The following is an 8,717-nucleotide window of genomic DNA, read 5'->3' as shown; positions in this document are numbered from 1 at the left end:
CCCTTTGTCCAGGAAGCTGGCTGCAGTTGAAGGAGAGAGATGGAATCAGAAGTCTACAGTAGCAAGGCCACAGGGGGACTCTGATCCTGTGAGAGGTCAGGCTCTGGGCTCTTCCATTAGAACTCCCACGTGGGCAAGGATCACGTCTGCCGGTTCTATAGCCAGGATGGGACCGAGGAGAGAAGAGAGCTGTGGAGAGCTCCTTTGGAGATGCAGTGAGACCCTGTCTCCAACCCTTTCTTGAGCATCTGGCCCATGGGCTTATGGCTCTGGTGGGCAGCATGCCTTCCCATGCAAACATGCACGGAGGTCCTCCCATGTTCCTGGCCCTGGATGGGGGCTGCCACCGTGTCACCTCCTGTAAGCCTCACCATAACCCTCTAGGGCATCTGGCGAGAGCTTAACAAATATTTGCCGAATGAACAGAACTGCATGACCTGATCAGCTGGGACAGCCAAATGAGGCCACATTCCCATGAAGACCCCAACTGCTCCAAGCCTCTGCTTGATTCACAGACGGCACAGGCTTCTTATGGGTCTTCTCCCCCATGTCTATCAGAGCTCCCAGGGGTGCCTACCTGTGCCCAGAACTCCACCTAAGCATTGCTTGCTGTCCACCTGCCCTTAGCAGGAGCAGTTCCTCACCACCAGTCCTGGGGAGCAGGGCACAGACACCCATGCACTCTTGGCCCTGGGTTTGGGGGCCGCTGCTGCTAACTGTAAAAGGGGAACACCACCACTAGCTGTGCTGCCCCTGCCCTATGCGGGAGACAGAAACCTGCCCAGGCTGTCAGTGTACAAATATTGATCGTGTGCCGGCTCTGTCACAGGCACCAAGAGCTGGTGCCACAGCTAGCAGTGGGACTCCAGAGCCAAACGGCTGAGCTGCGTGTCGTTGAGGCTCAGTGCAGTTGGGGTTGCACAATGTTACACCAGCACACACTCACACTCACATACACACACTCTCACACACTCTCACACACACACACTGACAATCTCTCACACACCCTCACACACTGACACACACTGACAATCACACACATTCACACTCACACACTCACACACTGACAATCACACACACACTCACACTGACAATCACACACTCTCACACACACACTGACAACCTCTCATACACACTCTCACACACTCACACTCACACACACACTCGCACACACACTGACAATCATAACACACATTCACACACACACACTGACAATCACATTCACACACACACACTGACAATCACACACACACACTGACAATCACACACTCACACACACTGACAATCTCTCTCACACACACACTCACACACTCACCCACTGATAATCACACACATTCACACATTCACACACACACTGACAATCACACACATTCACACACACACACTGACAATCACACACATTCACACATACACACTGACAATCATACACATTCACACTCACACACTCACACACTGACAATCACACACACACACACAGACAATCTCTCACACACACTCACACTCACACACACTGACACACTTTCACACACTGACAATCACACACACACTGACAAGCACACACATTCACACACACTGACAATCACACACACAATCTCAGACTCACACACACTCACACACTCGCACACACACACTCACACCCTTGTACACACACTGACAATCTCACACACTGACAATCACACACATTCACACACTCACACACTGACAATCACACACACAATCTCAGACTCACACACACTCACACACTCGCACACACACACTCACACACTTGTACACACACTGACAATCTCACACACTGACAATCACACACATTCACACACTCACACACTGACAATCACACACACAATCTCAGACTCACACACACTCACACACTCGCACACACACACTCACACACTTGTACACACACTGACAATCTCACACACTGACAATCACACACATTCACACACTCACACACTGACAATCACACACACAATCTCAGACTCACACACACTCACACACTCGCACACACACACTCACACACTTGTACACACACTGACAATCTCACACACTGACAATCACACACATTCACACACTCACACACTGACAATCACACACACAATCTCAGACTCACACACACTCACACACTCGCACACACACACTCACACACTTGTACACACACTGACAATCTCACACACTGACAATCACACACATTCACACACTCACACACTGACAATCACACACACAATCTCACACACACACACTCACACACTCGCACACACACTCACACACTTGTACACACACTGACAATCTCACACACTGACAATCACACACATTCACACACTCACACACTGACAATCACACACATTCACACACACACACTGACAATCACACACATTCACACACACTGACAATCACACACGTTCACACTCACACACACTGGCAATCACACAAACAATCACATTCTCACACACTCTCACACACTCATACACTCTCACACACACACATTCTCATACACTCACAAGCACACACACCCTCACACATACACTCACATACACACTCTGACATACTCTCACGCAACTCACACTCACACATTCTCACACTCACGCACACTGTCACACACTCTCACACACACTCATACACACACCTCGACACACCTTTCCCTCATGCATGGGCCACCAGCTCTGCAAGGGTTTCTCTTTTATGCCCTGCTGGGTGGTGACAGCCCTTTCCTGACCATGAGATTTGCAGCTGACTCCAGATCACTGCCATTTTCCCCTGTGCTGCGCTTGCCCTGGGAGCTTCACTGTCCTTCTCTGAGGCCTGGCCTTGGTCAGGGTCACAGCAGCAGATCTGACTTGTCCACCGTGATCCCTCCTTTCCTTAAAAAATGTTTTTCTGTCGTTGGGCCGATGAAGAAAGACTCCCGCGCTGGAGCCTGGCGGCTGGTCAGTTTTCAGGGGGCAGGTATTAGCCGTCATCCCTCTCTGCGCTGATGTTCCCCTTAGACCACATTTCAGCACACGTGGCTTAACTTACCTTTCTGTTCTGCCGATGATAATGAAGAGAGGAACGCGGAGAGCAAGGATTTCAGCAGAGAGGAAAAGGGGATGGCCCAGCGGAAGAGCTCTTTGCACTGAAGTCTTAAGAAGCACATAGGGACAGCAAGAGTTTGGCTTCCTAACTCTTTTGCATGTGAACTGGGAGGGGGCAGAGGTGCGAGTAGGGCAGCTATTGAAAAGCTGGTAGCCAGTGAAAGAGCCAGTTAAGAGGGGACCGGGTCAGTGGCACGGCCACCTTGCGCTGGAGGTCCAGGCCTTGTCCACAGCAAGACAGCTCTAAGTCAGATTTCTGCCAAGAGCTTTTCCAAGCGGTGTCACTGGAACCCCAGAGGGACTTGGGGCAGGGGTTAGTGTGTTCAGTTCACAGAAGACCAAACACAGAAGGAAAAAGGCCTCTTAGCTCACTAATTTTTTTTAATATAATTTTTTTTTGAGATGAAGTCTCGCTCTTGTTGCCCAGGCTGGAGCACAATGGTGTGATCTCGGCTTACTGCAACCTCCATCTCCTGGGTTCAAGGGATTCTCCTGCCTCAGCCTCCCAAGTAGCTGGGATTACAGACACCCGCCACCATGCCCGGCTAACTTTTTTGTATATTTAGTAGAGAGGGGGTTTCCCCATGTTGACCAGGCTGGTCTTGAACTTCTGACCTCTGGTGATCCACCTGCCTCAGCCTTCCAAAGTGCTGGTATTACAGGCGTGAGCCACCACGCCCGGCCCCGCTTTTTTATATTTTTTTTTTGAGACAGAATCTCACTCTGTCACCGAGGCCGGAGTGCAGTGGCTTGTTCTCAGCTCACTGCAGCCTCTGCCTCCTGGTTCAAGTGATTCTCCTGCCTCAGCCTCCGGAGGAGCTGGGACTACAGGTGTGCACCACCGCGCCCTGCTAATTTTTGCATTTTTTTTTTTTTTAGTAGAGACAGAGTCTTACCATCTTGGCCAGGCTGGTCTCAAACTCCTGGCCTCACATGATTCACCTGCCTCAGCCTCCCAAAGTGCTGGGATTACAGGTGCGAGCCACCACCCCCGGTCAAGTAACTAATGTATAAAGGTCTTGTTGAAACTAGGCAAGGAGATCTGGAAGGATTTCCAGCTATCTAGGGATAATCCGTGGAAATTAACAGCTGTTACTGACTTAGATGTGTCCAGTGTCCCATAACTCTCTTCTTTGGGTGTGATGCCTTTGTTGGATTTATAAAGCAAATGTGATTTTTTTGTTTGTTTGTTTTTGAGATGGAGTCTCACTCTGTTGTCCAGGCTGGATGGAGTGCAGTGGTAGGATCTCGGCTCACTGCAATCTCTGCCACCCAGGTTCAAGCGATTCTCCTGCCTCAGCCTCCCAAGTAGATGGGACTACAGGCACGCAACAGCATGCCTTGCTAATTTTTGCATTTTTTTTTTTTTTTTTTAGTAGAGATGGGGCCTCACCGTCTTGGCCAGGCTGGTCTCAAACTCCTGGCCTCAGATGATCCACCAGTCTCAGCCTCCCAAAGTGCTAGGATTACAGGTGTGAGCCACTGCCCCCAGCCAAGTAACTAATTTAAAAAGATCTTGTTGAAACCGTAGGGAAGGAGAACTGGAAGGATTTCCAACTATCTAGGGAAGGAGAACTGGAAGGATTTCCAACTATCTAGGGATAATCCGCGGAAATTAAAAGCTGTTACCAACTTAGATGTGTCCATGTCCCATAACTCTCCTCACTAGGTGTGCTGCCTTTGTTGGATTTTTAAAGCAAATGTGATTTTTTTTTTTTTTTTTTTTTTTGAGATGGAGTCTCATTCTGTCACCCAGGCCAGACTGCAGTGGTGCAATCTCGGCTCACTGCAACCTCTGCCTCCCAGGTTCAAGCAATTCGCCTGCCTCAGCCTCCTGAGCAGCTGGGATTACAGAGGCCTGCCACTGTGCCTGGCTAATTTTTATAGTTTTGGTAAAGACAGGGTTTCACCATCTTGGTCAGGTTGGTCTTGAACTCCTGACCTCATGATCTACCCACCTCAGCCTCCCAAAGTGCTGGGATTACAGGCGTGAGCCACCGCGCCCAGCCAAATGTGAAAATATTTACCAAACACAGAAAAATTATCAGTAAGTTTACTCCCCCAACTCCTTCTCTCCCAAAACCTCCAATGCTCCTGACTGAGAATCCTCCTGGGGAAGCTGTGGGGCAGGTGTTGGTGGGATGCTGATGAAGATAGTGCAGAGGACGCCTGGGTGTGCAGAGACCTCCGGGGAGGCAGGGAGGCAGGGAGGCAGGGAGGCAGCCAGAGGGAAAGAGGGAAAGAGCGTTCTAAGCTGAAGGAATTGCAAAGCCTGTGAGCCAGAGAGGGCTTGGCTGCCTGAGTGGCCCCAGAGAGGCCAAGAGCTGGAGCCCAGCAGGCCACAGAGGAGGAGGCGGGGGACGGAGGATGCAGGCGCTGGTAAGTCAGGCTAAGGAATCCAGCCTTCCCTCTAATGTCTGTGTCTGGTTCACTACAGTGCCGGCCCCGTGCCTAGCACAGGTTGGGAGCTGAATCCAATGCCGCCGGATTGGAACCTCCTCTGCACATTTTCAGGTGAGTTTGCTGTTCACCCCCAGGCCAGAGGAACCTTCAGAGTGAAGAGGGGAGTGGCACCGTGGGATTTGGGTTTTTTGACGGTCACTCTGATTGCTCAGCGGGAAATAGAGCAAGACTGGGTACGGGTGGAGCTGGCAGAGGCTACTGCAGCAGCCCAGGAGGAGGTGATAGGCAGAGGCGGGAAGTATGCTCAGAGGGAGACTGGCCAGAGGAGCGGGTGGACCAAAACTCAGCCTTGGTGGACACCTCCCAAGATGCTGCAGGAAGGACGTCAGTGCACGTGGATCCTGAGCCCCAGAGGAAAGTCCACTGCAGTGTCCAAAGAATTAGTGGCAGGTGCTTTGCAAATCCTGTGTGAGATGCCACGTTTTGTGGGTTCTGGCTCTGGCTGTGTGACCTTGGGTAAGTGGCTTTGCTTCTCTGAGATGCGTCTTCAAATAGGCCAGAGGCATGGCAGATGGCATCACACCTGCTCCCCAGGAAAAACTCAACTGTGTGCTCAGCATCAAAACAGGGGCTCTGCACTGGGCCAGGGGGAGCCTCTGAAGCCACTTTCTCACCCACCCTAGGTGTGGTGGAGAGGGGGCTGGACTGTGGCTGGTCTGCCCAGCCAGGTGAAATCAGGCACTCAAATGGGGTACCCCCATCCTCTGATCTCACAATCCCACCTCTAAGCAGCTGCCTGAGGGAAAGAACCTGAAATACATATTTGTAGCCAGAGTCATTGATCTCAGCGTGCTTACAATGGTAACAGATTAGAAGTAACTGTGGTGTCCAGCCTCGGGGGCAGGATCTTGTATGTGTAGAATTGCCACTCAAGGGAGTAACGTTCGGATGTTAAATCTGATGTTTACACAGAATTTCTTATCATAGAGGAAATACCTCTGATGAGATGTTAAGTACAAAACTTGGAATTATAAGAGTATGTACAGAACTCGGGCTCTGCAGTCAGACAGGTCTCAGGCTGAGGTGCAGGTAAATGAATGAGGCCCAGGGAAGCTGGGGGCACTCCATCCACAGTAAAGGGGACGATCGCATCAACTATGCAAAACCATCCAATACACATATATGGAGGGCCAGGAAGAAGTGAACCCAGTTCTTCTCTCTGTGTAAATTATTTTTATGTATTTTATTTTATTTATTTATTCTTTATTTCTTTATTTTATTTCACTGTTTTATCCAATTTTCTCTAAAGAACATAATTTTAATTTTAAAGTGAAGCCAAATAACTTTATTCCTGTTTAATAGACAAGGCTGGAGGTGCCCGGGTCCAGCCTGATGTCCCTGAATGCCTGGACCCCCATAAGGTCTAGTGAGGGGATATGAACGGTTAGGTGCTGCCCAGCCCCTCCTCCACACACCCCTGTAGACACATGGCCCACGGGGCCAGCCGAACTGGCGGCTCCTCCCAGGGGGTGATGGGTCCAGTGGGGCAGTGAGTAATGCACCCCGGGCGGAGGCTCAGGACGGAGGCAGATGCACTACTTAGGTTGTTTTCTCATCAGAAGTGCAGAAGGTGGAGGCAGACCTCCTGGTGGGTGCCTGCTTGCCACTCACCTGGGCTGACTAACCTCGCTGAAGCACCTTCAGGCCTCTGGCCATACCAGGTGGGCGGCAGGAGCTGCCAGGGCCAGACCGGCTGCTGGCCTGGAGCTGAGGGCCCCTGACTCATGGGAACAATGACCCTTCTCTCCCCAGACCTCTCTTCTGGCTCTGCCTGAAGATAAGTCCCTTTGGTAACCATGTTCCCAGTGTAGGGAGCTATCACTATCAAAATCAGAAAGCTGTCACAGGCCTGGGTTGACCCCTACGTCTGCCATGTTCGCTGTGTGGCCTTGGGAAAATCACTTCCCCTGTGCCTCGTTTCCTCTTCTGCAAAATGGGGATCAAATCAAGACCTTTCTTACAAGGTTGTTGAGAGAATGGAATGAGACGGCACCATAATGAATCCTCGCAGTCCCTGTGTACAGTGGGAACTAATTAATCATTGCTCCCTCCCTCTCTCTGTTCCCCAAGACACGGCCTTTCCTTATTCTGACGATAAGCCTGAATTCCCAGTGTGGCCACTCTAGGACCCAACCTGGACCTGCTGCTCTCCCGCATCAAAGTTCTTGGCTTGAGACTCATTCCCTCAGATATAGGTGCTGATGTGTCTGTCAATGGCTGTGCCCTGCAACTGGAGGAAAACAGTGGACTACACCATCACAGGGTCTTCCCAAACATGACAGGGATCAAGAGAGTATAGACAATGATCAGGGACCCTAAGGTATGCCTCAGCTCACTCCACATTAGCAGAGGCCCCGCTTGCCACAGCCCCCAGACACAGGGCAGGCAGGCTGGGGAACTGCTGGCCAGCAAGTGGGACCCGTGGCGTGGAGAAGCACCCGTGGCATGGAGAAGGAGGAACTTCCTTCGGCCTGCAGAGAGGAAAGACCCAGCCTGGGCTGAACCCTCGCTCTGCCACCATCAGCTGTGTGACCTGGGGTCCTTGGCATCATCTCGATGAATCTCCTCACCTGCAAAGAGGATAAACAATAGCATCTGGTGGGTTTGTTGTGTGATAGGCACATGAAGGAGACTCAAGAATTCTATTCTACTAGGAATGGTGCAATTACGGTGCAATTACAGTGCAAAGGCTATTGAAGGCCAACCACTTTTCTAAAGTCCCCTTAGGCCTACATAAGCTCTGATAAAAGATACCTGCCACACTCACGGTGGTGCTTCGTAGACAGTAAGCCTTCCAAAGAAAGGGCTGCCAACCGGGCGCGGTAGCTCACGCCCTGTGATCCCAGCACTTTGGGAGGCCAAGGCGGGCGAATCGCGGGGTCAAGAGATGGAGACCATCCTGGCCGACATGGTAAAATCCTGTTTCTACTAAAAATACAAAAATTAGCTAGGCATGATGGTGCGTGCCTATAATCCCAGCTACTGGGAGGCTGAGGCAGGAGAATCGCTTGAACCTGGGAGATGGAGGTTGCAGTGAGCTGAGATCACACCGCTGCACTCCAGCCTGGATGACAGAGCAAGACTCCATCTCAAAAAGAAAGAAAGAAAGAGAGAGAGAGAGAGAGAGAGAGAGAGAGAGAGAGAGAGAGAGAGAGGAAAGAGGGAGGGAGGGAGGGAGGGAAGGGA

Source organism: Rhinopithecus bieti, unplaced genomic scaffold, assembly GCF_001698545.2.
Source record: "Rhinopithecus bieti isolate Rb0 unplaced genomic scaffold, ASM169854v2 scaffold_19969, whole genome shotgun sequence".
Classification (NCBI taxonomy): domain Eukaryota; kingdom Metazoa; phylum Chordata; class Mammalia; order Primates; family Cercopithecidae; genus Rhinopithecus; species Rhinopithecus bieti.
Note: the sequence above shows the minus strand (reverse complement) of the source record.